At 47.4% G+C, this 20,342-nt stretch overlaps 1 protein-coding gene and 1 long non-coding RNA gene across 4 annotated transcripts in view; one reads left to right on the top strand and one right to left on the bottom strand.

Moving 5' to 3' along the window:
- The window catches only part of LOC132540940 (uncharacterized), a 44,296-nt gene extending 28,213 nt beyond the window's left edge, over positions 1 to 16,083 (bottom strand). Inside the window, exons 1-2 of the long non-coding RNA XR_009552147.1 lie at positions 15,119 to 16,083; positions 9,631 to 9,765 (exon numbers count right to left, since the gene is read on the bottom strand). This is a non-coding gene — a long non-coding RNA (uncharacterized LOC132540940). The remainder of the gene's footprint in view (positions 1 to 9,630; positions 9,766 to 15,118) is intronic.
- Positions 16,084 to 16,330: 247 nt separating this feature from the next.
- The window catches only part of SPIN1 (spindlin 1), a 57,239-nt gene continuing 53,227 nt past the window's right edge, over positions 16,331 to 20,342 (top strand). The window contains exon 1 of one of the 3 annotated variants that reach the window (XM_060200545.1): positions 16,331 to 16,470. The gene's annotated coding sequence lies outside the window, so the exon portion shown is untranslated. Of the gene's footprint in view, positions 16,471 to 16,657; positions 16,680 to 16,889; positions 17,237 to 20,342 lie in introns of those variants that run through there. The other 2 variants (XM_060200547.1, XM_060200546.1) reach the window with 2 other exon arrangements.

Genomic DNA, 20,342 nt, shown 5'->3' with positions numbered 1-20,342 from the left:
TCATGCTTGAGAGTTCAATGTTTTATCTACTCCACCACCTCCTGGAAAGCTCAAACTTTTTTAAAAACCAAAAAAAAAATATATATATGCATATATATATATATATATATATATATATATATAGAGAGAGAGAGAGAGAGAGAGAGAGATGTAATTTTCCTTTGAAAGATACTTTATTATTCATTTTCCTCAACTGTCTTATGGTGGTACTGGGGCTTGAACCTGGGACCTCAGAGCCTCAGGCATGAAAGTCTTCAGTACAGCCATTATGCTCTCTATCCCACAAAAAGTCTGTGCCCCTGATTTCTGAAAACTACCATGGTTCTAACAAAATCTTTTTTTTTTAAATTTATTTATGTATTTTTCTCTTTTGTTGCCCTTGTTGTTTATCGTTGTTGTTGTTATTGCTGTCGTTGTTGGATAGGACAGAGAGAAATGGAGAGAGGAGGGGAAGACAGAGAGGGGCAGAGAAAGACAGACACCTGCAGACCTGCTTCACCACCTCTGAAGCGACTCTCCTGCAGGTGGGGAGCCGGGGGCTTGAACCGGGATCCTTATGCCGGTCCTTGCGCTTTGTGCCACACGTGCTTAACGGGCTGAGCTACGCCCGACTCCCGGTTCTAACAAAATCTAAGAAGCAATCTGGTTACTTTTCCCCCTACAAGTTTTCGTGCTTTAATGATCTATAGTCCGCATGAGTGAAATCATCCAGTAGATGTCTTTTATCTCTTTATTTGGTTCACTGAGCATAACCATCCCATAGTTACAGAAGACTAGCTTAGAAAGAAGTGAAAAGGGAGTGAGTAGGGCCTGGAGTAGACAGGATAATGGTTATGCAAAAAGACTCTCATGTCTGAGGCTCTAAAGTCCCAGGTTCACTCCCCCCACACACACCACCACAAACCAGAGCTGATAGCAGTGCTCTGGTTAAACACACACACACACACACACACACACACACACACACACACACACACACACACACACACACGCAGAGTCAGTGATGAGTACCCCCGAGTTGGTATTACTAAATTTGCATAGCATAGGAAACAGATTGTCTATCTTGCAACCCAGGGTCATTCCAAAAAACAGTCCAAACTAGCCAGACCACTTGAAACTGCACCAACAACCACTGGATCCAAGGAAGCCAAAGTCCGCCAAAGACATGAATATAATCTGACCAATTACAGGCGACCTGGGGGGTGGGACTAAAAACCCTAAGCCTTTCAAAATGCTAGACCTCCAGCCCCATCTTGCCCCTGCTCATTTGCAGACTTCCCAGATATGTGTGTGTGTATGTGTGTGTGTGTGATTTCCTAAATGAACTTGCCTTTATTTACCTTAATTTTTCTCCTAATACAATATATTTTTATTTTTCACCAGTGCAGCAGTGCCAGGAATTGAACATGGGACTTCAGAGCCTCAAGCCTGAAAGTATATTTGCATAACCATTATGCTATCTCCCCAACCCCCAATATATTTTCTTAATGATTCCTGTACCAGCTGGCCATTCTAGTGTTTGCTTAAAGTCTTTCTTATTTATTTATTTATTTGTTTATTGTAGTGAACATGTAACCCTAGTAACCATAGTGCATCTGCATAGTGTGATAAGACAGAGACATACGTATATACGTAGGATAAGACATCAACCCAAACCTGATTGGCCAATGGAGATGTAACCTTAAAACCAGAGGCAAGCTAGTATAAGTAGAGGCTCAGGAACCAGCCGGATGAAGCCCCTTCACCGTTACTGCTAGAGACTCAAGCACACGCGGCTAGGCTAAGTAACTGCTTCCCCAGCTTCCAGAGACCCTCGTTCATCTGGTCGTACCAGCAGACGAAGGACCATCAGCTCGGTGACACAGCGACTGGTGACCACGTCCTGAGCCTTACCTGTGAACAGCTACTAAGTAAGGAGAGGTATCGGGTTGCTTGTGTGCTGTGTGCATTGTGTGACACTTCTGTGGCATCTGAATAAGTAAAGAATTACTGCTTAACCCCAACATGCTCTCCGAATGAATCCTTACTCTTATACTTTGCTATTTATCTTCTTACCAGAGCACTACTCAGCTCTGGTTTATGGTGGTGTGGGGGATTGAACCTGGGACTTTTGGTGCCTCAGGCAGGAGAGTCTTCAGCCCTGGCTAAACATTTTTCACTAGTGAAAGAACCTGAAAGGCATAAGGGTCATGAAATGTCTGATAACAGAGACAATACTTTCTTTTTTTAATTATATAGTAGTATTTAATGTGGTTTGGGCTGGTAGTGGTGATTGAACATGTGAAAAATCCAAGAGAAAAAGTCCACAAAGTAATAAAGAATTAAAGGTTTTTGCCTTGTTTTTATTTTTTCATTTATTGAATAGAGACAGAAAATTTGAGAATGGACTGGGGAGGTAGAGACAGAGAAAGACACACACACACAGAGAACTAGGGTGATGGTTAAGTAAAAGACTTTCATGCCTGAGGCTCTAAGCTCCCAGGTTCAATTTCCAGCACCACCATAAGCCAGAGATGAGTAGTGCTCTGGTGTTTAAAAAATATATATATATATTTGTTTATTTATCACCTGCAGCACTGCTTCACCACATGTGAAGATTCCCCAGTGCAAGTGGGGAGGAGGGGAGGGGTTTGAACATGGATCCTTGCACACTGTAAGATGTGTGCTCTATCACCTGGCTCCTTAAAAATGGAAGAATAGTAACCAAGGGAGTGACCATCTGCCAACAGGGTACTGGGTTTGAGCTCCATTTTTTTTTTTTTACCAGAGCACTGCTCAGCTCTGGTTTATGACGGTGCGGTAAGGTGGAATTGAACCTGGTACTTTGGAGCCTCAGGCATGAGAGTCTGTTTGCATAGCCATTATGCAGAAGAATTTAAAGATGGGTGCTGTCTTTGTTGATCTCACAGCAGCCTATGACACGGTCTGGCACCGTGGTCTCCTAGTCAAGATCTCAAGATGCCTGTCTCCATGGGTGGCCAACACTATATCGTTTCTTCTCCAAAACAGAAGATTCCAGGTGCATCTGGGTGACAAGTCTAGCAGACGGAGACTTGTCTCAAGTGGCCTCCCCCAGGGCTCTGTTCTGGCTCCTACGCTATTTAATATTTACATCAATGACCTTCCAGAAACTTCTTCAAGGAAGTTCATCTACGCCGATGACATCTGCTGTGCAACTCAGGCATCCAATTTCGACATCCTCGAGGAAACACTCACAAAAGACATGTCTCTGATATCTGATTACTGTAAAAAATGGCGACTAATCCCTAGCACTGCTAAAACGGTATCATCTGTTTTCCATCTTCACCATGCCTCGGCCTCGCGTGAGCTTAATGTGCAGCTTGGTGATATGAGAATCCGGCATGAAGCCCAGCCAATCTATCTTGGCGTTACTCTCGATCGCACTCTGTCATTTCACGAACATCTCATAAAAACTGCAGCAAAGGTGGGCGCAAGGAATCATATCATTGCAAGACTGGCCAGCTCCTCATGGGGCGCGAGCGCTTCCACACTGCGATCATCATCTCTGGCATTATGCTATTCCACTGCAGAATACTGTGCCCCAGTATGGTTCCGTAGCCCCCATGTCCACTTGGTCGATTCCAAATTATATTCCTCCATGAGGATAATTTCTGGAACCATCCGTTCCACCCCGGTTCCATGGCTGCCAGTTCTTAGCAACATCGGCCTGCCAGATATTCGTCGGGATGCGGCATCACCTAAGTTCATTTCCCACGTCTATGCTCGACCGGACCTGCCAATATACGCAGATATCTTCGCCCACCCTGTCCAACACTTGACGTCTTGTCACCCAATCTGGTCCCCTACGCCTACACTGAACTTCTCTGTTCCAGACTCTTGGAAACAGAGTTGGCAGTCAGCTGAGGTAAAGAACAAACACCTCATCACAGACCCCTGCAAGCGTCAACCCGGCTTTGACCTAGCACGTTATGATTGGGCCCTCCTCAATCGCTATCGAACAGGCCATGGCCGGTGTGCCGCTATGTTCCATCGCTGGGGAGCCAGAGTCGACCCGAACTGCCCCTGCGGCTCCAGACAGACTATGACCCACATAGTCAACGACTGCCACCTCTCCAGATTCAAAGGAGGTCTCGAAACTTGACATCAGGCTCAACCTGACGCTGTTGACTGGCTACGGAAGAAGGGCAAACGCTAGAAGAAGAACCATTACGCTATCTACCCTCTGCCCTTGAGCTCCATTCTTTTGCAGCTGCTCAAGCAAACCACTTTTTCTTGCTTTACCTTATTCATAGAGTCAGTAACAAAATGTCATTGGTGGTGGTCCACAGCTTGGGATGGATAATAGGAAATTTCTCTATCAGAGTTCTTTTTTTTTTTTTCTTAATATTTAGTTTTAATGAGAGAGAGAGATACAGAGAGAAAGAGAGACCATAGCCCTGATGATCACTGGTTTATAGTGCAGCTAGGGATTCAGCTTGTGACCTCAGAACCTTAGACATAACAGTCTTCTGTATAACCATTACGCTGCTTCTCAGGTCCAGGAAGCTTCAATCTTATGACCAATTACCAACAAGTAGGCATGCAGAGTCAGTGAGGTGAATTTTTAAAAAGATTTTCTTTATTAATTAGTAATGGTAGGCAGACACATTACAGTGCACAAGGACCCAGGTTCTACCCCCTGGTCCCTACCTGAGTGGTGAAACAGGGTTGTAGCTGTCTCTCTCCCTCTCTATCACCCCCTCCTCCTCTGAATTTCTATCTCTATCCAAAAATAAATAAATAAATAAATATTTAAGTTAAAACAAAATTAATGGCAGGCAGAGTGAGAAAGAACTAGATATCACTCTGGTACACGTGTGACCGGGGATTGAACTCAGGGACTGAACTTGAGAGTCCAGTGCTTTATTTGCTGTGCCATCTCCCGGACCACTCAGTACTGTTCCATATTGACTGTAACAGTTTGCATTCCCACTTCTTCTTCTAGCGTTTGCCCTTCTTCCGTAGCCAGTCAACAGCGTCAGGTTGAAAGCTGTCAGGTGCTGCTTGTTGCTGGCTTTGAAAGTGACTGGGATCCATGTGGATTCAGTCAGCTAGGAAGGATCATCAGTTTCCCCAATGAATGGGTACTCACGGGATGCACCACAAGAAGGTCGATCCAATGCATTCTCACTGACGTGCAACAGCTCTTTCTCCACAACCTCGCCAACACTTATCATTTCCTGTTTTGTCAATGTAGGCCTTTATTACAGGTATGAGGTCCATGTACAATCTCTGATAATCATTCTGGATGCTTCCTGAGTATTGTGAGGCCTAAGGAAGATCACTCGAGACCCAGGTCTAAATTAGTCCTTATTTCCCGGCAGAGGACTGTCTCCCTCACAGCAAGTTGCTGTCTAGAGCGCAGCCTCCACCTTGAGCATACAGCGGAATTTAAAGGCAGAAACCACTTATTATCCTCAGTGGTTGAGCAAGCAGGCTTTGTTAATCACAAACAGTTTGGTGGAGAGATAGGAACTTTTGTGACTCCCTGTTTCTGGGACAGGGTGATTCTGTACTTGGGTGGGGGTTTCTGAAAAATTAGGTTTCTTTTTAGGACCCCACCCTTGTGTCGCATGAGTGCATGGCATCTGGAGAAGCAGTCTTTAGGATATGATGTCTCAAATCTACCAATCCAACAACGGTGTGTGAATGCTTGAAACAAGCAGGGAGGCATACCCCAATTTAAGTAAGATCTTATTTATTAATGAGAAAGATGGGGGGGAAGTGGTGGTGCACCTGGTTAAGCTCACATACTACAGTGTGCAAGGACCTGGGTTTAAGTCCCTGGTCCCCACCCATAGGGGAAAAGCTTCACAACTGGTGAAGTAGAGCTGCAGGTGCCTCTTTATCTTCCTCCCTCCCCTCTCAATTTCTGTCTCTATCCAATAATAATTAATAATAATAATAATTTAATTTAATTTTAAAAAGTCAGCATGGAGATTCTGATAATGCTAAAGAGAGAAACATATTGAACTCAGGACCTTGTGCCTGAGAGTCCAGTGCTTTATCCACTGCACCACCTCCTGGACCACATTTACACTATATTTTATTTATTTATTTACTTTACCAAAGCACTGCTCAACTCTGGCTGGGGAGGTTATCATAGTTATCACGGGAAGATGAAGGGTTGCACCTATGTGTTAGCAATTGTGTTATAAACCATTGGCCCTCCAATTAAAACACACACACACACACACACACACACACACGCACACACACACACACACGCACAATTTCAAGACTAGAAGGAAAAAAAAAAAAGGTAGACCAATACAGGCTAAAGAGGAAAGATCTATTATCAAGTAGTTACAGGTTCCCTTAAAAGCCCCAGAACTCTTTGCTCAGTTGATTCTCTTTCTGACTCTGCCCTCTGGTCTTGTTTGTCCGTTTATTTCCAATAAATGAACATTTGCTTTGTTCCAAACTTTGATTTTTGTTTTGTCTTTTTAATTTTTATTTCTTTATTTTTCCCTTTTGTTGCCTTTGTTATGGTTGTTGTTATTAGTATTGTTGTTGTTGTCATTGTTGTTGGATAGGACAAGAGTTGTTGTTGTCATTGTTGGATAGGACAGAGAGAAATTGAGAGAGGAGGGGAGACAGAGGGGGAGAGAAAGAGAGACACCCGTAGACCTGCTTCACCGCTTGTGGAGTGACTCCCCTGCAGGTGGGGAGCCAGGGGCTCGAACCTGGATGCTTACACCGTTCCTTGAGCTTTGTGCCACGTGCTGCACTACCACCGGACCCCCTTTTGTTTGTTTGTTTTTTATTTCATTCCTATTGTACATCTGGCCTTCCCGTGTGTCATTTCTGACAGTCTCTGAGTCCCTCCCTGTCCTCAAGTTCCTGAAGGCCCAGGGTGGAGGATTTGCCTCTGGACTCAAGTACTTAAATGTTAGCACCCTCTTCTGAGGTCTTGTTTAAGATTACATGGGGGGGGGGGGTCGTGGGTTGAACACACATTTGCAGGTGCAAAGACTGGGATTTAAGTCTCCACCTCCAGGGAAGACTCTTGACAAGCAGTGAAAAAGTGCAGCAGGTGTCTTTCTCTCACATCCTCCTTCTTACCTCCCCTTTCTCTTAAATTCTCGGTGTCTACGTAATAAATAATAAAGGAAATAGTTTTTTAAAAAAAGATCACATCAAGAAATTTGGATCTTGGAGGGGGAAAATAGCATAATGGTTATGCAAAGAGACTCTCATGCCTGAGACTCCAACGTCTCAGGTTCAATCTACTGCAGCACCATAAGCCAGAACTAAGCAGTGCTCTGGTAAAAAAAAGAGAGAGAGAGAAAGGAAGAAAGAAAGAAAGCAATCTGGGGGCTGGATGGTGGCGCAACTGGTTGAAGGCATATGTTATAATATGCAAGGACTCAGGTTCAAGCTCCTGGTCCTCACGTTCAGGGAGAAAGCTTTGTGAGTGGCAGAGCAGGGCTGCAGATGTCTCTCTTCCTCTCTATCTCCCTCCTCCCTTTTTTTTTTAAATAATTATGTCTTTATTGGGGAATTAATGTTTTACATTCAACAGTAAATACAATAGTTTGTATATGCATAACATTCCCCAGATTCCCATTTAACAATACAACCCCCACTATGTCAGTGACTATGTCACTGCTCTGCTCTGGCTTATGGTGGTGTGGAGGATTGAACTTGGGACTTTGGAGCCTCAGGATCGAGAGTCTCTCTGCATAACCATGATACTATCTACCTCTGCCCTTCCCTCTTGATTGACTTCTGATTGTCTTTACCAAATAAATAAAGGTAATAACTTTTCGGTCCCAGGTGGTCTTCTTTGGTATTCCTAGTTGATCAGGGAGAGGAGAGAGAGAAACACATCTGCTGCTGCTCGTAGCCCCGCCTCCCTGCTTTATTGTTTTTAACTTTTATTCTGTATTGTTTTCAAAGGTAATAACTTAAAAAAAATCTTTTTATTTATTTATTATTTGATAATGACAGAGAGAAATTAAGAGGAGAAGGAGGAGGTAGAGAGAAAGACACCTGCAGCCCTGCTTCACCACTCCTGAAGCTTTCCCCCTGTAAGTGGGGACTAGGGGTTTAAACCTGGGTCCTTGTGCACTGTAATGTGTGCACTTAACCAGGTGCACCATCACCTGACCCCATAATAAAATTTTTAATATAAATCTTTATTTATTTATTATGTTTTAAGATTTTATTTATATATTTATTTATTTTACCAGAGCACTGCTCAGCCCTGGCATATGGTGGTGTGGGGGATTAAACCTGGGACTTGAGAGCCTCAGGCATGAAAGTCTCTTTGCATAACCATTATGCTATGCCCCCACCCTCCTGATAATAAAAATGTTAATTGAAAAATAAAGAGAATAATCTGGATCTTCTCTAAAAATTACATTATCTGTTGGGAGCTCTTCCTGAAACTGAAGACACTTCCTGGACTCCCAAGGATACCCATTCACCTTTTTCTCTTCAAAGTCCTTTCCCTGCATTCCTGATTGCTTTCCTGACTTGGAGGGGGTAGATAGCATAATGGTTATGCAAAGAGACTGTCATGCCTGAGGCTCCAAAAATCCCCTCACACCATCATAAACCAGAGCTGAGCAGTTCTCTGTTGAAAAAAAATGCAAAAGAAAAAGGGGAGAGAGGGAGAGGGATGAGAAAGAGAGAGGATGCAAAGAGACTGTCATGCCTGAGGCTCCAAAATCCCCTCACACCATCATAAACCAGAGCTGAGCAGTTCTCTGTTGAAAAAAAATGCAAAAGAAAAAGGGGAGAAAGGGAGAGGGATGAGAAAGAGAGAGGATGCTTTCTAAGAGATAGGATTCCTGAGAGAAAAACAGTCCTTTTTGGCCTTTAGTTCCAAGGCTGACAGTCTTCCAATGAGACCAGAGGCCTCCCTCCCTTTAGTAGGAAGAATTTTTTTTTTTTCTAGTGGGAGCCACCAGGTCTGAAGCTTGCTGAGAAGCAAGGTGGCCTGACACCTCCCTCTCATTTAGAATGGTAGGACTTGGGGAACCTCCTGCCCTTTTGGTTAAGCTGGACCCAGGAAATGGATTGACATGGTAGAAGAAGGATTCAAAAGCCTGGGTTTGTCTGCATTAGCATCTAGTGGAAGAAACCTGTTTCTCTCCTTTCTCTGCTCCTTCTCCCCTTCTTCCCTAGTGGGCTACTATCTCTAAATAATAACATTTGCATGGAAGCTGTACAGCAAACGGTGTTCTGTTAAGTCAGATCAGTGCAGATACAGCAGATGGAGTTTGTGAGAAGAGCTAACAGGTGATTTGAGGAGGGAAGGGAGTGGCACTAATTCTGGGAGAACATGCGAGAAGAATTTTCAGTCCTAGTCTCCTTCATTCTGGCTCTGCCATTTTGACAATGCAGGCAGACTCTGGTCAGCACTGCTAGAGATGACGGTGACGGTCCTGAGCTTCACCCTCCCTCCTGGAGGGAGAATGAGTATTTGGGTGTCTCTGCCAGAGATGTACCCTCAGAGACTTATCAAGAAGCCACTGTAGAATCAGGGCTCACAAATTAGGATGACCTAATCAGAGTCACATACAGCCCAAAGTGCCGTGGGGGTGGGACAGCTCGCACCAGCTCCAATTATACTGAAGGCCAACAGACTATACTACTCACACTTCAGGAATCTTGAGTATCCAGTTTTATGAGCTTTCCATTGCCTGGGTGCAGGTTGTAAAATGAACTGGAGATTGAGGCAGGCAGCCACTGGATAGAGAAAGACTTGATACGGGACCTACCAAACCTTTCCACCTAGAGGTTAAAGTAAGACAAAGAATAATTCATGTGCATGGAGTACATGCTGGGTTACAGAAAACTTTTTTCCTGTATTGTAACTCAGTAATCTTATATTTTAATTGAAGACATATTTGCTGTCTTTAGGCTGGCAATGTGCAGGGGCCCTGGGAGAAGCAGCAAAGGTTATAGAAAGTTTATTATAATACGTAAGTTAAGAAGTTGGGCAGTAGCACAGCAGGTTAAGTGCAGGTGGTGCAAAACGCAAGGACTGGCATAAGGATCTCTGTTCGAGCCCCCTCCCCCCGGCTCCCCACCTGCAGGGGAGTCGCTTCACAAGAAGTGAAGCAGGTCTGCAGGTATCTATTTTTCTCTCCCCCTCTCTGTCTTCCCCTCCTCTCTCTATTTCTCTCTGTCCTATCCAACAACAACGACATCAATCATAACTACAACAATAAAACAACAAGGGCAACAAAAGGGAATAAGTTAAAAAAAAAAAAGTAGTCACCTGGTTGGAAAAACAGGGTAATGGTTATGCAAAAATACTGTCATGTCTGTGACTCCGAGGAGGTCCCAGGTTCAATCCCTAGCACCACTATAAGCCAGAGATGAACACTGCTCTGGTTCCTTTCTGTCTCTCTGTAAGGCTCACTCATTAAGAATAAATAAATACGTGGTCTGGGAGGTGGCAAAGTGATAAAACTTTGGACTCTCAAGCATGAGATCCCGAGTTGGATCCCTGGCAGCATATGTGCCAGAGTGATGTCTGGTTCTTTCTCTCTCCTCCTATCTTTCTCATAAGTAAATAAATAAAATATTTTTTAAAAAAGAATAAATAAATAAAATAGAGAAAAAAAAAAAGAAAAGAAGGAAGCTGGAAACAAAGGAAGTCAGCAAGAGAAGAAACAGGCAGACAGCATAAAGATACCATTTGCCTAGAGTAGGACGTAGGCTTGTTGGCAAAGAGAAAACAGACTGACCACAGTTATGCAAGAGTTCACTGGTTATATACCTTCCTATTGAAATTGGGTTCTACTGGGTAAACCGAGGCAGAAGTTTGGCTCCTTCAGAGTGGAAGCCTTAGGGGCCCAATGATGGCACATTTGGTTAAGCACACATATTACCAAGCACAAGGACCCGGGTTCAAGCCCTTGCTCCCCACCTGCAGGGAGGATGCTTTATGTTTCATGAGTGGTCTGTCTTCCTCTCCCTTTCTCAACCTTTCTCTCTGAATCTCCCCTTCCTCTCTCTTTCCTTCTGCCCTAATAAAAATAGAAAGAAGGGGGCCAGGCAGTAGCACAGCGGCTTAAACGCACATGGTGCGAAGCCCAAGGACAGGTATAAGGATCCTGGTTTGAGCCCCCAGCTCCCCACCTGCAGGGGGGTCACTTCACAGGCGGTGAAGCAGGTCTGCAGGTGTCTGTCTTTCTCTCCCCCTCTCTGTCTTCCTCCTCCTTGATTTCTCTCTGTCCTATCCAACAACAACAGCAATAACAACAAGAACAAGAACAACAACAATAAACAAGGGCAACAAAAGGAGGGAAATGGCCTCTAGGAGCAAGTGGATTCCTAGTGTAGGCACAGAGTCCCAGAGATAACCTTGGAGGCAAAAAAAGAAAAAAAAAAAAAGAAGGAAAGAAAGAAAGAAAAAGGAAAAATGGCTGCCAGGAGTGGTGAATTCTAAGTACAGGCACTGAGTCTCAGTGATAACTCTGGTGGTAAAAAAAGAAAAACAAAACAAAAACCCAACAAACAACAACAATAAAAACCAGAGTCGAATCCTTCAGGGATAGTTTTCGGTCTTATTCCATGTGTAGAGCCTTCACTATTGTAATTTTTTTCTCTTTTTTCCCCAGAGCATTACTCAGCTCTGGTTTATGGTGTTTTGGGGGATTGAACCTAGGGGTTTGGAACTGCAGGCAAGAGGGTCTCTTTGTATTACCATTATGCTATCTTCCCTGCTCCACTATTGATACTCTTATTTAGAATAGCTAGTCGCTAGGGAAGCAGCCCTTTTATTTATTAATGCCCCAAGCTCTCGCTAGCTAGAATTACAGATATTTAATCAGCTTGACCAAAAACAGACAGACAACAACAAAAAAGCCACATTCATACGTTTATGCCATAGAGTTAGTTAATTTACAAGATTCTCAGAGAGTCAGCTTCTGTTCATCACATCAATGCCATTGGAGTCAATACCCAAAGTTTCATGAAGCATAAGCTCCAAGTTGCTCCCACTCCTATATCACAACATAGTCATCCTGGGAAAGAAATCCCCGTCTTTTCCAGCCAGAGCTCAAAGATTCAGTTTTAAAGAGACAGGTCTAGTAGACTGATGATCCCCAACACCCTCTCCCTTTCCCTCCCTTCACCTCCCCTTCCTTTCCCTTCCCTTCCCTCCCCTCCCCTCTGCCTTTTTTTTTTCTCTTTTACAAGAACATTGCTCAGCTTTGGTTTATGGTGTTGCAGTATTGGTGTCTTTCTCAATTTCTCTGTCTCTATTAAGGAGGAGGAGGAGGAGGAAAATAAGGTGGTGGAGGAGAAGAAGACAGAGTAGGAGAAGTAGGAGGAAGAGGAGTAAGAAGAGGAGGAGGAGAAAGAGAAGGAGGAGGAGGATGAGAAGAGGCCAAGTAGTGTCACACCTGGCCGGGTGCACTAGTTAGTCAATGCAAGGACTTGGGTTCAAAGCTGGGAGGAAGTTTCTGGAGAGTGAAGTTAGGCTGCAGGTATCTTCATCTTTCCCTCACTATCTCCCCTTCCCCTTGATTGAAAAAAAGTACCTTGTGGTCCGGGAGGTGGCGCAGTGGCGCAGGACTCTCAAGCATGAGGTCCTGAGTTTGATCCCCGGCAGCACATGTACCAGAGTGATGGCTGGTTCTTTCTCTCCTCCTATCTTTCTCATGAATAAATAAATTCTTTAAAAAAAAAAAAGAAAAAAAGTACCTGGGGGTAGAGACACAAAAGAAGAGAGAGACAGAGAGACACATATCTCCAAGACCCAAGGCAAGTTTATTGAGGTAAAACCCAACAGGAACTAGCAGAGAAAGGAGTCAGACTGGGTTTCTCTCTAGAAGGCTTTATACCTGGGCAAAAAGAAGGGAAGGGAATCTCTCTTTCATATGCAGGAGGTGTGGGTGGTCCTGTGTAATTCAGGTGGTATGCCTCAGGTGTTGTACCAGATAGTATAATGTTTATGTAAAAGACATACCTAAGGCTCCAATGTTCCAGGTTCTTCTTCTTCTAGCGTTTGCCCTTCTTTCGTCAACAGCGTCAGGTTGAGCCTGATGTAAAGTTTTGAGACCTCCTTTGAATCTGGAGAGGTGGCAGTCGTTGACTATGTGGGTCATTGTCTGTAGCCGCAGGGGCAGTTCGGGTGGTTCCAGGTTCAATCTGTGGCATCACCATAAGCCAGAGCCTAGCAATGCTCTGGTAAAAATAAAATAAAATAGAATAAATAGATAAATAAATTTTAGTAAATAACCTCCCCACCCTCACTGTTGGGATATTTCTCTTTACTCATTTATCAGTGTTTCTCTTTCTTGTAGCACGAGCTCTGAGTCGGTGCCAAAATACCTGTACCCAGGTGTCCTGGCTTTTGTTCAGATTCCCCGTTTACAAGACATCACACTACCAAGAGTTGTGCCCAGTGCTGTGGCCCTTCTGTGTAGTTTTAGGATTCAAACCTAGCTGGAAAGGTATAGCAAGATAGGTACTCTACCTAGTGAATTTTTGTTTTTTCCAGAGCACTGCTCAGCTTTGGCTTATGGTGGTGCGGGGGATTGAACCTGGGACTTTGGAGCCTCAGGCATGAGAGTCTCTGCATAACCATTATGCTATCTACCCCTGCCCTCCTAGTGAATTTTTTCCCACTCTGGCCAGTGTGTGTGTGTGTGGGGGGGGCGTGTTTTTTTTTATTTTAATATTTATTTACTTTCCGTTTTGTTGCCCTTTTTATTTTTTATTGTTGTTGTTATTGATGTCGTGGTTGTTAGATAGGACAGAGAGAAATGGAGAGAGGAGGGGAAGACAGAGAGGGGGAGAGAAAGACAGAGACACCTGCAGACCTGCTTCAAACCGCCTGTAAAGTGACTCCCCTGCAGGTGGGGAGCCAAGGGATCCTTAAGCTGGTCCTTGTGCTTCACGCCATGTGCGCGTGCTACCACTCCCTGTACATCATGTTTTCTTAAATTAGAGCACAGCTCAATTCTGGTCTATAGTGGCGCTGGAGATTGAAATTGAGCTCTTTGGTGCCTCAGGCATAAAAGTCTTTTTGCATAACCTTTATACTGTCTCCTGAGACTCTGACCAATGTTATTTGTCAGAGCACAGTTCTGCTTTGGTTTATGGGGGTGCAGGGAACTGAACCTTGAACTTTGGGGCCTCAGGGGTGAGAGCATCTTTCCTATTCCTCCGAATGCTCTCACCATCCTCCCACTCCCCCCACCCAAGTAAAAAAAAAAACCCTCTGTGCATTTCTTTATAGTGCTCAGTGACCACTAGAGGTAAAAGTGTTTACCGGGGTTTCTCTCACAGAGAAAGGGTTGAGGGAGTATGGCAGTGTGAAAGGCACATTACATTTGTCTTTGAAGATTAAAAAAAACATATTTAAAAAATATGGGCTGGGGAGATAGACTTTCATGCCTAAGGCTCCGAAGTCCCAGGTTCAGTTCCCAGAGCTGAGTAGTGCTCTGATCTCTTGCTTTCAAATATATATATATAAATGATTTAAGCAGGGAGTCGGGCGGTAGAGCAGCAGGTTAAGCGCATGTGGGGCAAAGTAAGGACCGGCATAAGGATTCGGGTTCGAGCCCCCGGCTCCCCACCTTCAAGGGGGTTGCTTCACAGGCGGTGAAGCAGGTCTGTCTTCCCCTCCTCTCTCCATTTCTCTCTGTCCTATCCAACAACGATAAGATCAATAACAACAATAACTACAATAAAAAAACAAGGGCAACAAAAAGGAATAAATAAATATTTTAAAAATGATTTAAACAAAGTTTATGCGGTAACTTACATCTCAAACTGCTGTGTGTGTGAGAGAGAGGGAGTGGTGGTGGAGGGGAGTCTGAAGAGGAGAGCTAGGCAGAGGAGATCACTCTGGCACCTGAGATAACCAGATCCACCTTGAGCCTTTGAAGGCACAATACTTTAGTACTACCCCATCTCGGGCCACTGAAAACATTTCTGGTTTTCATATTGGTGGTGGAAGGATCATACTGCTGGCATCTAGTGGCTAGAGGTGAGGCATGTTGTCAAACATCTTTTGATGTACAGGACAAAGCTCCTTAAAACAAAGAAGCAACAAAGATCTGATCCCAAATGCCAATAGTGGCAGGTAGAAAAATCAAAGATCTCAGGGCACCTTGACACTTACCTTCCTGTCCTTCCTCCTCCCTGAAAGATCAGTCACTTGAGGTGCTCATTACGAGGCGAGCACAGTGGACACTGCTAGCTACACTGATCTTTGGCCCGTACACTGCTGAGATGTGCCAAACGTGGCATGTGAACCGAGTTCTTTAATTTGCTTATGCAGACACGTATCAATCTTATTTCAGAGTAAAGGCACCAGTAAAACCCCAACGGTCGCTGCTAACCATTGTGCCACCGTGTACAATGTACACAGTGCTTTCCAATAATGTCCTGTAATTTGACCTGCCGACACTCGGGGATTCGCGCGTTTGCACTCGAGGAACCGGGTCTGCCCAGTGACCGGCCCACTAACCCGCTTGGACACCGGGCTGATGCCAAACAGGGTCAAGCCTCGGGTGCTTCAGCCGCGCTCCTGTCCACATCTTCACGCTTCCTTTCCCCGGCCGCCTCCTCCTGCAAAACAACCGACCGCACATTCATTCACAGGGCATCTCGGGTTGAGACAGAAGTCAAACCGAATGGCAGCGGCTGGCCCCGGTTTGCAGGGTCGCCGCAGGCCGCAGGTGGGCGGGCAGGTGGGCGGGCAGGTGAGCGCGGGCGGCACGGGGCTCGCGGCGGTGGCGCAGTGCGGCGGCGGGGTCCGCTCTCGGGCCGCGGGCGGGGTTGCGGGGACGCCGCGTCTCCGCGCACGGCTCGGGCACGCAGACGCCCCTGCCGTTGCCAAGCCCGTTTCAACCGTCGTGGCAGCGTGAGCGCCGCAGGAGGAGTTGCAGCAAAAACTCAAGGACAGGAAGGCCCGATCATCCCATTAGTCCCCTCGCTGCACCAGATACGAGAAGCCAGGCTTCCGGCCCGAGCCGTGACGCTCGGGGTGCCCCGAACCCCGCGCCCCTCCTCTCCGCCCCCCTTCGGCGCACCTGGGGCTCTCCCGCCCTCTCCCTTTCCGCCCTGCCGCCAGGTGAGCACGGCCAGACTCCGCCTCGCCACGAGGCCACGCCCACGCGACCACAGGCCACGCCCCACCCACCACCAAGCCGCCTGGCCCCAGGTGAAAGTAGCGACAGTTCCGTACTGCCCGCAGGCCCCGCCTCGCCCCATCAGGCCCCGCCCACCCCGTGCTGGGCCCCGCCCATCGACACACAACGCTTGCGCATTAGGTTCGCGAGCCGAGGCCGGGCGGCGCGACCGGCGCAGCGGGGTGGGTGAGGTGCGCGTGCGCAGTGCGGCGGGGGCGGGCGGCGCCGCGGCGCGGGAGCGGGGGCGGGGCGGCGCCGTCTGGCTCGGTTGGGCCAGGGCGGGAGCGCGGCGCGGGACGGTGAGCCCGTGGGGCTGCGGACGGCGGCCGGCAACCGGCAGGTAAGGCGTCGGGTGGGGAGAGGTGCTGAGGGTGCGACGGGGTGGCGGCGCCAGGGGAGCGGCGGACCCGGCACGCATTGTCCTGCGGCGGCGTCCGCACAGCGCCCCCTGCCGGTCGGGCTGCGGGGGGGGGGCTCGGGCCCCGCGCCTTTGTTCGTGCCCCCGCCAACATGGCCGTCCCCGCCGCCCGCGCTTTGTTCCGGGCCGACGTGAGCGGTTGCATAACGGGGGGGGTGTGCGGGACCCCCGAGTGGGAAGGCGGCGGGGGATGGGCTGGGGGCGGGGGAGGGCAGAGATGCTGAGTGCGGGGGGCGGGGGAGCCCGCACCTTGGGGCGGGGGAGGTGGGGGAGGACCCCCGGAGGCGGGGCAGCTGCGGGGCGGGGCGCCTCGCTCGTCGCGACGTCGTGTGTGAGGGGGTGGGGGCGGGCCGGGCGTTTGGCGAGGGCCGGGGGTCCCGGGCTGGGTGCGGGGGGTCGCCCCGCGGGCGCTCCGGTTCCTCTCGGGTGGTGACCTTGGCCCCCGAGCTCGCGGGGACGCGCCGGAAGGGAAGTGCGCAGCGGCGGCGACCGCGGCCTCCTCAGGGGATGCGCCCCGCCGCGCCGGATTCGGGGTGATCGTCCGCCTCAGCCTCAGCCGCGACGGTTCCCGGGGCTGCGGGACCGCGACGTCCGCGCCCGCCGCCCAGTGCCGGCCGCCTGGTGGTGGCGGCGTCGGCGTGAGCGGCTGCGATCCGCGATCCGCGATCCGCGAGCCCTGGAGATCCAGGTTGGTTCAGTGTCTTTTTTCAAGGGTTACAACCGTGACGTGACCTGTGCCAAGGACGACAGACATGCCCGCATGCCGAGGCCCGACAACTTCCCGTCTGCTCGAACCTTCTGGAAGGAGTCTGGACAGGGAGGATGGAGACCCGAGACGCCGACTGCTTCCCCTAAGAGCTTTTGTCAGGGGAGAGGGAAGCGGAGGTTAAACCCGCCCCGAGGAGTAATAATAACACGAGGACAGGTGGAGCCGGACAAACTGCGGAGGGGTCCTGGACAGCTGACGTGGGGAGGCGGCCCCGACCCCCCCCCCCCCATCGGGCAGAGACACCCCTCCTCCCCCCCAAAAAAAAACCCACAGAAAACGTAGCTCGGAATCGACAGAACATTTGTCATCAGGTTGGGTGATGGCATGTGAAGGATATGTGCTGTCACCATTATGGGTGGCGGGTAGGATGAAAAAGAAAAGAGAATTTCACTGCGTTTCTTGAGTGATGGTTACTGTTAAAATGCTGTGAAGCCAGGCCCTTGTCTTTTCTGTTTAACTTAGGTTTTTGTCTGTTTGTTTGTTTGTTTTCTGTTTTGAATACTTGATCCAGGAAAATTTTTGCTCAGTCCCCTAAAAGTACCTTTACCTATTGAGTACGTAACAATATGTACCGAGTTTGGGACTATGAGAAGCAGATTGCGTGGGGTGGGGATTGTGAAACCAGGTCTTGGTGATGCCACAGGAGAAACAAAAGGTTCTGTGACTACCTGAGTTTGGGCAACAGCGCTCTGTTATTCTTGCCGAGGTTCCACTAAATGTTGCCACAGGAACGGCCGTGAGAACGTTGCCAGGAGTGTTTTCTTCGTTCATTCTCTCTCTCCCAGTGTCCAGTTTTTGTCTACAGAATAGATAGAATCCAGGTAAGGATGAGATGTTGGCCAGTGCCGTCCCTCTAGTGTCTGCTAGGTGTAACGGGACCTCTGTCCGGATTGTGGACTGAGACGCGCTTTTGTGTTGCCTGCTAGGGCGTACAGCGGAGGATTCGGCTCTTGTGATGTTGGTAAGATACGACGCCTCCGTGATGATAGTGTTTTACTTCCCAATGGCAACTGCTTGCGTCCAGTTAGAACTTCTCTGGCTGCATTCTGATTGTTAACGGGTTTTTTGTTTTTTTCTTAGAAATGCCTAAAACCGGCATTGCCTACGTTTAGTTGATTTGATAGAGATAAGAGAAACGAGAGGGGAGGGGAAGGTAGAGAGAGACAGGTACCTGCAGCACCGCTTCACTGCTGGTGAAGCTTCTCCCCTGCAGGTGGGGCTATGTATGTTTCTGTAGAGCTAATGGCGTGGACTAGATAGTGCCTCAGATATTTATTTTGTTTTGCCTCTTTTTAAAGTATTTGTACAAATATTTACTGGATAGAGACAGAGAAAGGGGAGGTAGAGATGGGGACACACACCCCTGCAGCACTGACTGCTTCACCATGTGTGAAGCTTTCCCCACTGCAGGTAGGGACTGGGGGCTTGAACCTAGTCCTTGCATTTTGTAAGCTGTGTGCTACCAGATGTGTACCCGCCACGCCTCCTTTTAGCATGATCCAGATTTGAAAAAGTGCTGTTTATCTGTCTCTATAAATTTATTAGATGCTTACATGATTCTTCTTGTCGTTGAAAACTAATTAGATGGAAAAAAAAAACCCTAATTTTTAAAAGAAAATATCTGATTACATTAATGAGGTACAGAGGAAAAGAGACCAGGGTACTGTTCAGCTCTGGCTTATAGTTGTGCTGGGGATTGAACATGGGACAGAAAAGCTGCAGAAATGAAAGGCTTTTGCCAAGTCATTATGCTGTCTCCCCAGCCCAGTGTGTGTGGTGGGGCCATGACCTTTTGACTCCCTACTTTGTTCAGTCTCAGAGCCTTTTGCTCCTTGTTGTCTGGGCTTCATGCCCTTGTGTGACTGACTCCACCATCCCGGTGCTGCTGTGGTTGCTGCTCTCCTCCCCCCCCCCCCCCCCATCTACAGATGATAAGGGGCAGAGAAGGAGAGGGAAGAAAGACTCCGGAGCACTGCTCCACTGCTTATGACGCTTTCCTTCTGCAAATTCAGGGGCTGGATTCCAGCTCTTCACCTGGCCTCTGGAAGATGCTGTGAAAAGGATGAGTGCTCTGGAGCTGGACGTGGAGAAAGCATGGCCTTTCAGTTTAGAAACATTTGGGTTGAAATTCATTTTCCCTGCTTACTGGTTCACATCTACATAGTGAATTCATCACATTGCCTTTTAAAAACTCAGCTTGCTCAGTTGTAAACTGGGACAAATGTATGTTTTGGGTTGTTGGAAGAGCCATGATGTAAGTGTTTTTCTATGCAAAAATGACTCTCTTGACGCCCCGGTATAACGCTACTCTAAGAACTAAATAAAACACATTTCAAAGTTCCCAGTTCACTTCTTAGGTGCCAGTAGTTGTTGGTTTTCTTCCCCCTTGCTTTTTAGCTTTGGTCTGGATGTGGAAATGATTTTTAAAATATATTTTATTTTAATGAGAGAGAAAGAGAGATACTGAGAGAAAGATATAGAGAGACCAGCACACTGCTCAGTCCTAGCGTGGGTCTTGGGGATTGAACATGGGACTTTGGAGCCTTAGGCATGAATGATTCTTTGCATAACCACTGTACTAACTTCCCCACCCTTTCTTCTATCCTACATTATGTATGTAGAGGTTGAAATCCTAAATAACAATAAAATGATGGTAGGTTTTTTTTAAAAAACATTTATTTACTCCCTTTTGTTGCCCTTGTTTTTTTTATTGTTGTAGTTATTGTTGTTATTGATGTTGTCGTTGGATAGGACAGAGAGAAATGGAGAGGATGGGGAGAGAAAGATAGGCACCTGCAGACCTGCTTCACTGCCTGTGAAGCCGACCCCCCTGCAGGTGGGGAACCGGGGGGCTCAAACGGGGATCCTTCACCAGTCCTTGAGGTTTGCGCCACGTGCGCTGTGCTACCCCTTGACTCCCGTTTTTTTGTTTTTTTTTAATTACGATTCTTTCTGTTCTCACAGTCAGTGCATTTAAGGGTTAGCAAAATAGCTCCCTTGGATAGTGTGCTGCCTTGCCGTGTGT

The sequence above is a fragment of the Erinaceus europaeus genome, chromosome 10 (assembly GCF_950295315.1).
Source record: "Erinaceus europaeus chromosome 10, mEriEur2.1, whole genome shotgun sequence".
Lineage (NCBI taxonomy): Eukaryota > Metazoa > Chordata > Mammalia > Eulipotyphla > Erinaceidae > Erinaceus > Erinaceus europaeus.
The sequence above is the reverse complement of the archived record's forward strand: the minus strand, read 5'-3'. Positions and strand labels throughout refer to the sequence as shown.